Here is a 15,731-nt window from a genome sequence, read left to right on the forward strand (position 1 = left end):
GCTGCTGCCTTGGCAGGAACTAATGGGGACCCTTAATAAAAAACTAAATATTATAAGTACAGATACAGGGCTGCAAATCAATAGAATGACTGACTGCACCTAAGACCCAAAGTCACAAAATGGACAGCAGTCAGCTTCACATCCATAAGGAAATACTGTCTAGTCCTGCTGGGAGAGACCTGGCCTACAATCTCTGACTCAACACTTACGTGAATGCTTCTCATCAATTCTTCATGTTCAGAACAAGACATSCACCATCCCTGACTGATGAAAGGAATCTAAAACTACATCAGTCATTGTGACAGGTCCATACTGTGGTGCATGACATCAGTGAAAACCTGGACTGTACCAAAAGCAAACCTGGAGAGCAGATCAAGGCTGGGCGAAATCAGTTGATAGCAATAGAACATGGGACTGGAGACACACACATCTAATATTTGTCTGTAGAATAGATAGCTTGGTGTAAACTGTAATATTATAAAATACTGAAATCCCACAGTAAACGTATCACTAAACCCTACTGTAGACTAGGACCATCATGCCAATCTCACCTGGGGGAAAAAAATTTAAAAAATCACATAGCAGCAGACTTCCCATTGTATCACAGCTGACTGAAAATGAAAGGTATGGCAATCTGATACCTGCGGGACTGGTATACCACTGTGTGTGTGTGTGTGTGTGTGTGTGTGTGTGTGTGTGTGTGTGTGTGTGTGTGTGTCAACGTTTACAAAGTCAATATGCATGTAGACTAATTCACATTGGCTGAATGGAGATTTGCTTATCTGGATCCATGTGATTATAAACGCAGGCTTAATGCTAACACTAAGAGTGGAGGCCACCTACAGTGGTAGAGCTGCATGGCTCATTCCCACCAGATTATGGGATCATACACAGATTAACATTATAGCCTACTCAGCATTATTCCAGTCATTTTTGCTGCTGGCCTGGCCGGGCATTTATCATGATGCTAACAGGTGAATTTTAGACCTCACTGGTTTGTCAGATCAGTGGATTTGACATGCTGGTAAATACCTGTCGTTGTGATTTGCATTTAATAAGCCTTACAGCGTGACAAATGTACACTGGTATTGAGAGAGTATGCATTGAACAATGTGTGTTTATGAGGATTCTTGTTCAAATTAAAGTTGTTGCAACTCCGAGTGTCAGCTGGCAATGGCCAATTGAGTAAAACAGCCCATCTAGCCTAACTTCTCTAGGGTAGGGGGCAGCATTCGGAATTTTGGATGAAATGCATGCCCAAATTAAACTGCCTGCTACTCGGGCCCAGAAGATATGATATGCATATAACTGGTAGATTTGGATAGAAAACACTCTAGTTTCCAAAACTGTTAAAATAGTGTCTGAGTATAACAGAACTGATTTGGCAGGCAAAAACCTGAGAAAAAGCCATTCAAGAAGTAGTTTTTTTGGTGGTTTTTGTAGTTTTCTATTCAATGCATTAAGTATCATTGATTAGGACTCAAATTGCAGTTTCTATGCTTCCACTAGAGTCAACAGTCTTTAGAATTTGTTTCAGGTTGTATTCTGAAAAATGAAGAAGTAAGAGCAGTCTGAATCAGTGTAAAGTGTCACAGAGCTTTTTCATGCGCGAGACCGAGAGGTGCGTTTTTGTTTACCTTTTAAATTGACGACGTTATTGTCCGTTGAAATATTATAGTATATTTAGGCTAAAAACAACCTGAGGATTGAATATAAACATCGTTTGACATGTTTCTATGACTATTACGGATAATTTGGATTTTGTCTTCCTGTTTTGACTGCGTTTGAGCCTGTGGATTACTGAAGAAAACTGAGGTTTTTGGATATAAAGAGACTTTATCGAACAAAAGGAACATTTATTGAGTAAATTAATGTCTGCTGAGTGCAACCATATGAAGATCATCAAAGGGATTAATTTTATCTCCATTTCTGACTTGTGTAACTGTTCTACTTGGCTGGTTACTTGTTGTAATGATTTTTCTAGTGGGCTATGTTCTCAAATAATTCGAGGTATGCTTTCGCCGTGAAGCATTTTTTAAATCTGACACGTGGTTGGATTCAAAGAGTTAGGTTTAAAGATTATGTAAAATACACTGCTCAAAAAAAATAAAGGGAACACTTAAACAAACATGTAACTCCAAGTCAATCACACTGTGAATACAAACTGTCCACTTAGGAAGCAACACTGATTGACAAATTTCACATGCTGTTGTGAAAATGGAATAGACAACAGGTGGAATTATAGGCAATTAGCAGACACCCCCATAAAGGAGTGGTTCTGCAGGTGGTGACCACAGACCACTTCTAGTTTCTATACTTCCTGGCTGATGTTTTGGTCACTTTTGAATGCTGGCGGTGCTTTCACTCTATGGTAGCATGAGACGGAGTCTACAACCCACACAAGTGGCTCAGGTAGTGCAGCTCATCCAGGATGGCACGTCAATGCGAGTTGTGGCAAGAAGGTTTGCTGTGTCTGTCAGCGTAGTGTCCAGAGCATGGAGGCGCTACCAGGAGACAGGCCAGTACATCAGGAGACGTGGAGGAGGGTAGGAGGGCAACAACCAGCAGCAGGACCGCTACCTCCGCCTTTGTGCAAGGAGGAGCAGGAGAGGCACTGGAGCCCGCAAAATGACCTCCAGCAGGCCAAATGTGCATGTGTTGCTCAAACGGTCAGAAACAGACTCCATGAGGGTGGTACGAGGGCCCGACATCCACAGGTGGGGGTTGTGCTTACAGCCCAACACGTGCAGGACGTTTGGCATTTGCCAGAGAACACAAGATTGGCAAATTCGCACTGGGCCCTGTGCTCTTAACAGATGAACAGGTTCACACTGAGCACATGAGCACATGTGAAAGAGTCTGGAAACGCGTGGAGAACGTTCTGCTGCTGCAACATCCTCCAGCATGACCGGTTGGCGGTGGGTCAGTCATGGTGTGGGGTGGCATTTCTTTGGGGGCCGCACAGCCTCCATGTTGCCAGAGGTAGCCTGACTGCATTAGGTACCGAGATGAGATTCAGACCCCTTGTGAGACCATATGCTGGTGCGGTTGGCCTGGGTTCCTCCTAAACGACATAGCTAGACTCATGTGGCTGGAGTGTGTCAGCAGTTCTGCAGAGGGAAGGCATTGATGCTATGGACGGGCCGCCCGTTCCAGACCTGAATCCAATTGAGCACATCTGGCCTCATGTCTTCTCAATCCACCAAAGCCACGTTGCACCACAGACTGTCCAGGAGTTGGCGGATGCTTAAGTCCAGGTCTGGGAGGAGATCCCTCAGGAGACCATCCGCTCATCTCAGAGAGCATGCCCAGGCGTTGTAGGGAGGTCATACAGGCACGTGGAGGCCACACACACTACTGAGCCTCATTTTGACTTGTTTAAGGACATTACATCAAAGTTGGATCAGCCTGTAGTGTGGTTTTCCACTTTAATTTTGAGTGTGAGTCAAATCCAGACCTCCATGGGTTGATAAATTTGATTTCCATTGATAATTTGTGTGTGATTTTGTTGTCAGCACATTCAACTATGTAAAGAAAAAAGTATTTAATAAGAATATTTCATTCATTCAGATCTAGGATGTGTTATTTTAGTGTTCCCTTTATTTTTTTGAGCAGTGTATGTTTTGTTTTCTGAATTTTTATAATGAGTATTTCTGTATTTGAATTTGGCRCMCAGCAGTTTCACTGGCTGTTGAAGAGGTGGGACGCTAACGTCTCACGTACCCAAGAGAGGCTAACTACTGTGCTAWGGGCGCTAACCGTAGGGTTTTGCTAATTTGACACGCACTGAAACATGGTGGCTCACGTGTCAGGCTCTTTACTGTCAGCAATGCTGTACACATCAATTGTGACAACAACGTGGACACCAGCCAAATCTAAATTGGCGTAGATTGGTTGGTGAGAATCTCTCCTTATGAAATCAATATGGACCTGCATGACATTGTCGGGTCAAACCGGACTAATCAGAAGACGGGCACAAACACTGCTGCATTAAAGGAMGACTCCTACTGCCAACAAACTTCTTCAACTCTGGTCTCCACAGAGCAATAAGTGACTCATTAGTACAAAACAGTGGCACATTCTTATAGCATTTAGACACTGTCTATGTCATGATATAATAAACTGCATTCCGAACATGCGAGCAGACAGCGAGTCTGCATTTTTCTATCACTTAACTACTCTCAGTAAATCCTAATTCCATTTCAACCAGTCAAAAGGATTCAGCAGAATAAACATAAGGAGCTGAGCTACGCCAAACAAATGACATTAGTGTGGTCTACAATAGTAACAAGGACACCTGGATAATCATTAGCGTAAAACCATAGATCAACAGAGTAATCCCAGTCATTACAGAAAATCAGCTAGTTGTCTCCTTGCAAGCACAGACGAACACGTAATTAACCAGGGCCGGTTTCCTGATAAAACTTTGGCTCTCATGTGTTTAAACAATACATCTTCCCTATAAAAAAACAGACGAAGATGTAACATGCGTTTCCCAGAACAGCACGCAGAGAGAACGATCGCTAAGTGCGTCGTTGAAGCATGTTTCGATACCGACAGGATGGACAGAAGGGGAGCGCTGCTCTCAGATTCCCCTTCAAATCTTCCCGTAACATTATTTCACAATACTGACGACAGACCAATTCCTGGAGAGATATTAGGCCTACCACCTAAGGCCGCAAATATTGTGGCGGCTTATCCTAGAAAAAAGCACAGATTTGCCACATCATTGTGCACGTTAGGCTACAGATTAAATATACGGAGTCAAATTACAGACAGCATACTTGACTATAACGTACTTCCATGATTTATATTTTAATGCAGTTCTCAGGTTTCATTTGAAGCATATTTTTATACGTTGCTWATTTGTATCAACTGCAAAGACATTGGCAACTTTGTATTTGTAGTCAACTATATTCTGAAGTTATCGGTGGTCACAGAGAGATGGATAAAATGTGTGATTATGTTTATCTGATATTCTGTGTATAAAGTGATGCAAGAGGGCAAAAAAACCATCTAATGACGCACTTAGCTGTTCTACGAGTGGTCTAAGGCAGGTGTTCGATTACGAGTGTTTTSAAGCACAACGTTAATAACGATAGTTTTGGGAAACAGCTCGGGGGTTTAACAATGCGTCTATGAAGGTTCTAMGGGTGAATTTAGCCTTAAGATGCTTTTGTGAAACCGGTCCCTGGACTTTGAATACAGTATGTCTGACATGGAGGGTTTTACAAGGGATGGAGGCTTAGGAATACAGCTAACGAAAGGGTAAACGTGCACGTCACTGTGCCTTACTTTAGAGCAGTTTGACAGATCTCTATCATCATCTGTCAATATCTGAATTTAAACCCCATACATTTCCAGATCACATGCACCTTATTAATGAAGTCAAGCGGCTCGTCCTGCCAAGAGATAAGAGGCCAGCTGCCGATGTATCCCACTGTGAATGAGAAGGAGTTGATACTTGGGCGAGTTTAACACAAATGTTGACAGAGGCAAAGTGTGTTGACAGAGAGTCAAAGTGACAGCTTGCTCAGTGTTGGTTCCAGCCGAGAGGGTGACTGGGCGGCTAGGCAGAACTTGGCAGTGCCCCTGGCGAAGAAAATTGTTATGCAGTCCCCAGATTTGGCACGCTCCTCCCAGAGATGAATTACTCTTTCCTCCACGTCGAACAGAATGAGCGCTGAAGGGGAGAGAGACGCTGGCTGACTGGCACTACAGGGACGAGGACCAGTGACAGGCAGGCAAAGGCATTACGTGGCTCGGTCCCTTCACTTCTGGCTACCAAACAACCCACAGCCAGGAACAGTTTTGAGATTAAGGGAAAATGATTAGACCAAAAGGTAAGTTCAAAACAATTCACCTGACAGGACTGAATCCAAACTTTACACTTTACATTTACATTACATTTAAGTCATTTAATCCCAGTCAGACGCTCTTATCCAGAGCGACTTACAAATTGGAAAGTTCATACATATTCATCCTGGTCCCCCCGTGGGGAATGAACCCACAACCCTGGCGTTGCAAGTGCCATGCTCTACCAACTGAGCCACACGGGACCGTGTGGGACACTTGACTTTATGTGCATTTTCCATTTACTGTACTTTGCCGCATTTGGTGAAAACAAAATCTGAAAACACTCTGGAGACATTCAGTAATATAAGAATATTCCTGGAAAATATGGGTTAGGTACACCTTAAGACAAAAAAATGACAAGGGTTTGAGTGAGAAGACTAACTGGTGTCTCCAAGTGGCTACACATCTCTCAAGTGTGCCCAGCTCCTAAGTCATTTCAATGCACTTTTATGACTCAAAGAAGAGTCTTCAACTATAAGGTGTTTTTTTAAGTTCTCCTAGCTGTGTTGTTGAGGAACTAGAGCAGCACACTTTCAGTTGTTTTGTTTGGAACTCAGCCCTGCATCCCCGCCCTCACACAATTACTGTTGTTTACGCAATCCAAAAACAGCCCATTATAAATCAATCTGGGTCAGGTGGGCATCATTTGAAAGCTTGTTCTATTGCCAACATTTCTAGATAAGTTATAACGTACGATCTTACAGTTAGGCTATCACAGGGCAATTCAAGGAAACCAATCATAATTTGTCCGCATACAAAAGGGGTCATGCATGCATTCAGGTGCGTGTTCCACAGCGAATTTCCTCCACAATAGACAAACATGTTCAGAATAACACAGGGTTTGACTCCATGTCATCTTTTAACTGTACATCAAACAGGCTCATTCTGTTCAGAAGAACCCAGGGTATGACACCATGTCATCTGGTAACTGTACATCATAGTGATGATAAACTCTGACACTGTATATGACATGAATTTTATGATATGGAAATGTGAAGTGCACGTTTGGACTCATGGGTGTTTGGCTTGGTTGTATGACAGAGGTATTTATTATAACCCTCAACGTCTCATCCTTCAAAATACATCCTCTTAATTTACAGTGATTGGGGACATTGCCCTTTGTAGGGTGCCGTCTTTCGGATGGGACGTTAAAAATGGGTGCCCTGACACAATGGCACTTATCATAAGAGTAGGGGTGTTAACCCCGGTGTCCTGGCTATATTCCCAATCTGGCCCTCATACCATCATGGCCACCTAATCATCCCCAGCTTCCAATAGGCTCATTCATCTCCCCGTAACTATTCCCCAGGTCATAAATGAGAATGTGTTCAGTCAACTTACCTGGTAAAATGTGTAAATGTGTTTTTTTATACAGTATTTCCCCTCACTCAAATYTTTTTGCTGAAGTGTCCCAATTAGCGGGGGGTATTGGGGCAAGTTCTTGTCGCGGGAGGTGCACAAGTTCAGAATGGCTGTCAGTCAAAACTCATACAGCGCAGAGCCTGAGCTCTGACGTCATGTATAGCATGTTACTGAACAGCCACTGGGTTCCAATTTAGATGTTTAGCAGGGTCCAAATTAGCAATTTTCAACCCGCATACAGGTACGAGTGTAAAGGGTAACGTTAGGCAGTTAAGTTAGTGGCCATTTAATTTAGTGGCGTTAAGGTCAGTTGTTTTGGTAGGAAACGTGCTGCCAGAATGTATAGAATCGAGTTAGGCAGCGGTTAGTAGGCCACTCAATATTTAATGGCAGTGTGCTGACAAATATATACAGAACAAAAATATTTTAAAAACACAACATGTCAAGTGTTGGTCCCATGTTTCATGAACCTAAATTAAATATCCCAGAAATGTTCCATACGCGCAAAAAGCTTATTTCTGAAATGGGCACAAATTTGTTTACATCACTGTTAATGAGCATTTCTCCTTTGCCAAGATAATCCATCCACTTGACAGGTGTGGCATATCAAGAAGCCGATAACAGCATGATCATTATACAGGTGCACCTTGTGCTTGGGAATATAAAAGGCCACAAAAATGTGTGGCAACACAATGCCACAGATGTCTCAAGTTGAGGGAGCGTGCAATTGGCATGTTAAATGCAGTAATGTCCACCAGAGCTGTTTCCAGATAATTTCATGTTCATTTCTCTACCACATTGTTTTAGAGAAATTGGCAGTACTTCCAACCAGCTTCACAACCATGTGTAACAACGCCAGCCCAGGACCTCCACATCCGTTTTCTTCACCTGCGGGATCGTCTGAGACAAGCCACCCGGCCAGCTGATGGAACTAAGGAGTATTTGTCTGTTTGTGGGGGAAAAACTCATTCTGATTGGCTGGACCTGGCTCCCCAGTGGGTGGGCCTATGCCCTCCCAGGCCCACCCATGGCTGCGCCTCTTCCCAGTCATGTAAAATCCATTGATTAGGGCCTAATGAATTGATTTCAATTGACTGATTTCCTTAAATGAACTGTAACTCAGTAAAATCGTTTAAATTGTTGCATGTTGCGTTTATATTTTTGTTCAGTATATTTTAGACTACAGAGCCAAATGACGGGACATGAGTTGATATTATTACTGTTACTATTTATTAATACTATTTATTTAAGCTGCTATACAGAGTCACTTTACTAGTCTTCATTCATTTTGATTAATCTTTCATACTGCTATTACCACTACTTTTTTTTTTTTGGACTTTGAGATGGCATTTGATTCTTGATGTTACTGCATTGAGGAGAATTAGCAAGCATTTCACTGTACCGTGTGCACGTGACCAATAAACTTTGATTTGAGTAAGTCTATGTCATCTTAAGTTAATTATTTTGTGCAATCATGGACCAAGTAGAACCCCCTGATACAACTACCAAGCTGATAGGCTATCTGAATGGGAGATGAGCTACTTAACTTTTATTCGGCAAACATTACAAAATGGGAACATTATTGCACAAGCAATAGATGGCTTGATGAGCAACCCAGGTCATGCTTCACAGCCTCAAAATAGTTATTTAAGTAGGATTGTCTCACCATTCATTACATCTCAATTGACCAATATTTCAACCGGACACCGACACAATGCCGGTTATGGGAGCAGGGGGAAGCCAATCTGGGGAGCATATCAATCTGCGGCACACTAATACATGCATAAGCATCTCTGGTAAAGGTTTAAATGRAATATACTAATGGATATTGCACAAGTTTAGGATGATCTTGATAATACCGAGAAACAGTGCAGCTTTTAAAAGAGCATTTCAAAGCTTAGAGGGATAATTCTCAAGAATACTAAAATCTACAGTCCGGGTCCATACAACATTAAAAAGATTAGTGTAAAAACAGCTGGTCTTCATTTTGCTAAAAAAAAAAGGTCCATTAGACAGGTTATACGAACAGAAGATGGGCTGAAACGCAATTGCTTGTGGTCAAAATTACACTAAATGGTGGAATAAGGAGAGTGAGTATTAGTTATTATTACTCTACAATCCATCACATAGGAGAAGCGTGAGGCTTAACACACCTACATGGATAGGACAACATTTAAAATGTTTCTTACAGAAGAACTATAAAAAGCAAATGGATGACCATGGTAGCACTGAAAGAGAGAGAACTTTGGAGAAATGATCAGACCAACAAAAAAAAAAGGTGAGGACAACAGTTCACCTGACAAGACTGACTCCAAAACATTACACTGTTGATATTGTGCATTTGACATTTACTGTACTTCTCGCAGCATTTGTCAACAACAAAAATCTGAAAAGAGCATTCCTGAAAATGTTGAGGTAGGTGCAACATTAGAATTTTACAAGGGTTTGGTATCAGAGCTCTAACCTTTGTCTCCAAGTGGCCACACACACACACCTCTCCAAACTGAGCACAGATCCTAAGTAGTTTCAAAGCACTTTTGCCTGAAGGAAATAGCCTTAAAATATGTTGTTGTTTTTTTAGCTCTCCTATCTTTGCCATTGAGGAAMTGAAGCAACCACACAGTTTGTTTAGAACACAGCACTGCATCCACACAATTACTGTTGTTGTTTAAGCAATGCAAAACCGTTCCATTGTAAATCTCAATCTGGGTCAGGTGGGCATCATTTGAAAGCCTGTTATATTGCCAACATAAGTTATAACATACAACCTTACAGTGTTAGGCTTTCACAGGGCAATTCAGACAAACAGATTGTAATTTTGGTGTGCCTAGAATGGAGTCATGAGTGTATTCAAGTGGGTGTTGCACGGCTCATTTGTCACAATACGACAAACATAGGCTCATTCCTATCAGGACAACCCAGGGTATAGCGCATGTCATCCTTTTAACTGTACATCAAACATAGCGATCATAAATGTTCATACTGTAAATAACATGAATTTTCAAATATGGAAATGTGAAGTGCACATTTGTACTCACGGGTGTGTGGCTTGCTTGTATGACATCAAAACTATTTATTATAAACAACTCATCTTTCAGAGCACATCGACTCCTCTCGATATACATCATTCCCCTCACAAAAAAAAATGCAAAAGAATCCCAATTAGCGGGAGGGATGGGGACATTTTTCTGTGCGTGGTACACACGATTAGAAGGGCCTTCAGTTGAAACCCATACAGCGCTGTAAAGCGGACAGCTGTAGCGTTGACGTCATATATACCATGAACAAAATTAAATGCATCATGCAACAATTAAGATTTTACTTTGTTACAGTTCATAAGGAAATCAGTCATTTGAAATAAATTCATTAGGTCCTAATCTATGGATTTCACATGACTGGGAATACAGATTTGCATCTGTTGGTCACATATCTTTTTTTTCAAGTAGAGGCATGGATCAGAAACCCAGTTAGTATCTGGTGTGATCACCATTTGCCTCATSCATCTCCTTTGCATAGAGTTGATCAGGCTGTTGATTGTGGTCTGTGGAATGTTGTCCCACTCCTCTTCAATGGCTGTGTTGCTGGATAGTGGCAGGAACTGGAACACGCTGTCGTACACGTCAATCCAAAGCATGCCAATCATGCTCAAATGGGTGGCATATGTCTGGTGAGTATGCAGGCCATGGAAGAAGTGGGATATTTTCAGCTTCCAGGAATTGTGTACAGATCTTTGCGACATGGGGCTGTGCATTATCATGCTGAAACATAAGTTGGTTTACGATAGGGAAATTAACATTAAATTCTCTGGCAACAGCTCTGGTGAACAATCCTGCAGTCAGCATGCCAACTGCATGCTCCCGCAAAACTTGAGACATCTGTGGCATTGTGTGATAAATCTGCGCATTTTAGAGTGGGCTTTTGTTGTCCCTTGCACAAGGTGCACCTGTGCAATTATCATGCCGTTAAATCAGCTTCTTGATATGCTACACCTGTCAGGTGGATGGATTATCTTGGCAAAGGAGAAATGCTCACTTACAGGGATATAAACAAATTTGTGCACAAAAATTGAGAAAAAGATTTGAGCATATGGAACATTTCTGGAATGTTTTATTTCAGCCCATGAAACCAACACTTTACATGTTGCGTTTATATTTTTGTTCAGTGTAKATATAAAAGTGTTCATATTAGTTGGCAGGGGTCTTCAAAATTGTGTTTTGATGTATTTCTAATACTTTAACACTTGTTTCTGGTAGATGTTTTCAAAGACCCCTTTTCCATCTGTCTGAACAGAAATCAAAACATTCCCCTAAACCTAATTTCTAGGATGGAAAATTAATATATGCCTTAATTTGTCAAAAATATATATACTCTTAGCTTTCATTTGACATCCAATATGATATGGTCCCATCACGTTGGTGCTCATGAGTCCTTTTACATTAAATGAGAATTGGCTATTGGTGTGCATGGATTATGCTATAGATGTAAGGAGCCGTTACTTAACACAAAAAAAGCCAGCAAAGACTTTGAACATACAGTGCCTTCAGAAAGTATTCACACCCCTCAACTTTATCCACATTTTGTTGTGTTACAACCTGAATTTAAAATGGATTAAATTGAGATTATGTGTCACGGTCCAACACACAATACCCCATCATGGCAAGTGGAAGTCTAAAATATTTTTCAAAATTATTTAAATTAAAAGCTGAAATGTCTTGAGTCAATAAGTATTCAACCCCTTTGCTATGGAAAGTCTAAATAAATTCAGGAGTAAAAATGCACTTAGTAGTTACAGTTGAAGTCAGAAGTTCACATACACCTTAGCCAAATACATTTAAACTCAGTTTCACAATTCCTGACAATTAATCCTAGGAAAAATTCTCTGTCTTAGGTCAGTTAGGATCACCACTTTATTTTAAGAACGTGAATTGTCAGAATAATAGTAGAGAGAATGATTTTTCAGCTTTTATTTCTTTCATTACATTCCTAAATTGGTCTGAAGTTTACATACACTCAATCCTTGCTCGCACACGCTTTTTCAGTTCTGCCCACAAATGTTCTACAGGGTTGAGGTCATGGCTTTGTGATGGCCACTTCAATACCTTGACTTTGTTGTCCTTAAGCCATTTTGCCACAACTTTGGAAGCATGCTTGGGGTCATTGTCCATTGGGAAGAGCCATTTCGGAACAAGCTTTAACTTCCTGACCGATGTCTTGAGATGTTGCTTCAATATTGGTTGGGATGGTGTTCTTCGGTTTGCAAGCCTCCCCCCTTTTCCTCCAAACATAACGATGGTCATTATGGCCAAACAGTTCCATTTTTGTTTCATCAGACCAGAGGACATTTCTCCAAAAAGTACAATATTTTTCCGCATGTGCAGTTGCAAACCGTAGTCTGGCTTTTTATGGTGGTTTTAAAGCAGTGCCTTCCTTGCTGAGCAGCCTTTCAGGTTATGTTGATATAGGACTCGTTTTACTGTGGATATAGATACTTTTGTACCCGTTTCCTCCAGGATCTTCACAAGGTCCTTTGCTGTTGTTCTGGAATTGATTTGCACTTTTCGCACCAAAGTACGTTCATCTCTAGGAGACAGAAAGCGTCTCCTTCCTGAGCGGTATGACGGCTGCATGGTCCCATGGTGTTTATACTTGCGTACTATTGTTTGTACAGATGAACGTGGTACCTTCAAGCGTATGGAAATTGCTCCCAAGGATGAACCAGACTTGGAGGTCGAGAACTTATTTATTTCTGGCTGATTTCTTTAGATTTTCCATGATGTCAAGCAAAGAGGCACTAAGTTTGAAGGTACACCTTGAAATACATCCACAGGTACACCTCCAATTGACTCAAATGCTGTCAATTAGCCTATCAGAAGCTTCTAAAGCCATGACATTTTATGGAATTTTTCGAGCTGTTTAAAGGCACAGTCAATTTAGTGCATGTAAACRTCTGACCCTCTGGAATTGTGATACAGTGAATTATAAGTGAAATAATCGGTCTGTAAACAATTGTTGGAAAAATGACTTGTGTCAGGCACAAAGTAGATGTCCTAACCGACTTGCCAAAACKGTAGTTTGTTAACAAGAAATGTGTGCTGTGGTTGAAAAACGAGTTTTAATGATTCCAACCTAAGTGTATGTAAACCTCCGACTTCAACTGTACATTGACTGTGTGCAATAAGTGGTTAACAATTTTTGAATGACTACCTCATCTCTGTACCTCACACATACAGATAATTGTAAGGTCCCTCAAATTTCAAACACAAAGACCAGGGAGATTTTCCAATGTCTTGCAAAGATGGGCACCTATTGGCAGATGGGGGGGGGAGTAGAGGTTGAATATCCCTTTAAGCATGAAGTTATTAATTACACTTTGGATCGTGTATCAATATATCCAGTCACCACAAAGATACAGGYGTCATTCTGAAATCAGTTGCAGAAGTGGAAGGAAACCACTCAGAGATTTCACCATGAGCCCAATGGTGACTTTAAAACAGATAGAGTTGAACGGCTGTTTGGGGCAAATCTAACAACACTGCAACAACTTAATATGTTCAAGCATGATGGTGGCTGCATCATGTTATGGGTACGCCTGTCATAGGCAAGGACTAGGGATTTTTTTTTTTTAAACAAAAATAAATGGAATATCGCTAAGCACACTCAAAATCCTAGAGAAAAACCTGGTTCAGTCTGCTTTCGAACAGACACTGGGAGATGAATTCACCTTTCAGCAGAGTTCCTGTCTAGCAATGGCTAACAATCAACTTGACAGAGCTGGAAGAATTATTATTTTTAAAGTAGAATGTGCAAATACTGTACAATCCAGAAAGACTCAGCTGTAATCGCTGCCAAGTGTAATTCTAACAGGTATTGGCTCTGGGATGTGAATACTTGTGTACATGAGATATCTGTAAAAATATTTATAAAAAGAAATTCACTTTGTCAATATAAGGTATTGTGTAGACTAAGAATTTATTTTAGCCATTTTGAATTCAGGCTGTAATAGAATGTGGAATAAGTGAAGGGGCATGAATACTTTCTGATAGCACGATATATCCATAGCAAACCGAGTCGATTTGAAATGGCATTGTACAACAGACCAGTCAACTCAACAAAGGTAGCCTACTTCAACACACAAGTGACAACCAAAAATTGGCATTATTGCATTTTAAGTTAGTTACACTTCAGTTATTACACTCAAACTGGGAGCGTAATTTACCAATTTAGTAGCCATGGCAAAGTACACACAAAACGAATTATGGTTTACGTGCGAATTCCATTGCGGCAGACTCCGTCACTGGAGTTCTCACGTTATATTATAAAGTGTGCATTGGAAACCGGTATGGTTACACTTACACATAGGGATAATAAGATGCATTCAACATATCCTTGTTACTATATTGTTTTATATTTATCAGCCCAAAGCAAAGTTTGAGTCTTCTGAAATCTAAGTAACGTTAAATGAGCACGCATTATAGTAGATCTAATCATCAATCATTACTCAGCAAGTGTGCATGAAAACAAATGTTCTTGCTACAATGTACGTAAACGCTATCCTCCCCAACGTTAACTAGCTAGTCAGTTTAATAGATAACATAGCCTGCCAGCTAGTTTCGGGATTTTTCAAGTCATAATTAACTGGCTAAATGAACTAGCTGGCTAATTGAATCAGTGAAAAACTAACAGGCTAGCAAACGCGCTATCATGCAACAGCATGGCAGTTTTCCAGAATAATAAATCCCTGTAAACTCTTTGTTTTGTTATAAAGACAGCTCACAAGCAACAGTAGTTAAGATTTTAGACACGAACATTTACATATCTAGCTAACTAACGTTAGCCATGTCCTCGTTGCTTTGTAGCTTACCTAGCTAGCTGCCACTCACTCTTGAGTCGAATTCGGAGAAAGGGGACTTTCAGAGGCTAGCGTTCCCATAAACCGTGCGTGCTTTCCAGCTGCACGCTTACTAGACAAACACATTTAACAAAATAGCAACTTACCAACTTGATTGTTTCGTCGACACGACCAGCTTGGTGTATACAATCTGGATTTAGAGTTTGACATTAGGCAGTAGCTAGCTTTACCAGTATTGGGGCGTCCCGGTTTAGATGTGGTTTGTTACTGGTGGAGAGAAACATGAGGACTCGCCACCCTCCTTCACCTCGTCGCCTTCTCGGAGAAGCGATTGCTCGCTAGAGGGCGTAATAATACCTCCAGTGCCCTGCGCCCCCTCCCACTAAAACAAAACAAACGTGTCTATACTGTTTTATAAAGCAATTGTATGTTGAAATCAAGCTGATAGGGCTCATTGTAATTTTCTATTGTTTAAAAAAAATTACTTTGGAAAAAATGACTATGGTCAATGATGCTTGTATGGCATTCCACTGAAAATTATTGATGTGATAAGAATAATCTCTCTCTAGCTCCCGCAATCTCCCACTTTTAAGGAAAATGGGTTTCATACTAGATGCCTTCTGACACTTATGGGGCAGGGACCTGAATGTCCTCTGAGTTTACA

At 41.0% G+C, this 15,731-nt stretch overlaps 1 pseudogene; it reads right to left on the reverse strand.

Moving 5' to 3' along the window:
- LOC111964407 (bifunctional heparan sulfate N-deacetylase/N-sulfotransferase 1-like) overlaps positions 1-15,395 on the reverse strand; it is a 150,083-nt pseudogene extending 134,688 nt beyond the window's left edge.
- Positions 15,396-15,731: the final 336 nt, after the last annotated feature.

Source organism: Salvelinus sp. IW2-2015, linkage group LG5, assembly GCF_002910315.2.
Source record: "Salvelinus sp. IW2-2015 linkage group LG5, ASM291031v2, whole genome shotgun sequence".
NCBI classification, from domain to species: Eukaryota; Metazoa; Chordata; class Actinopteri; order Salmoniformes; family Salmonidae; genus Salvelinus; species Salvelinus sp. IW2-2015.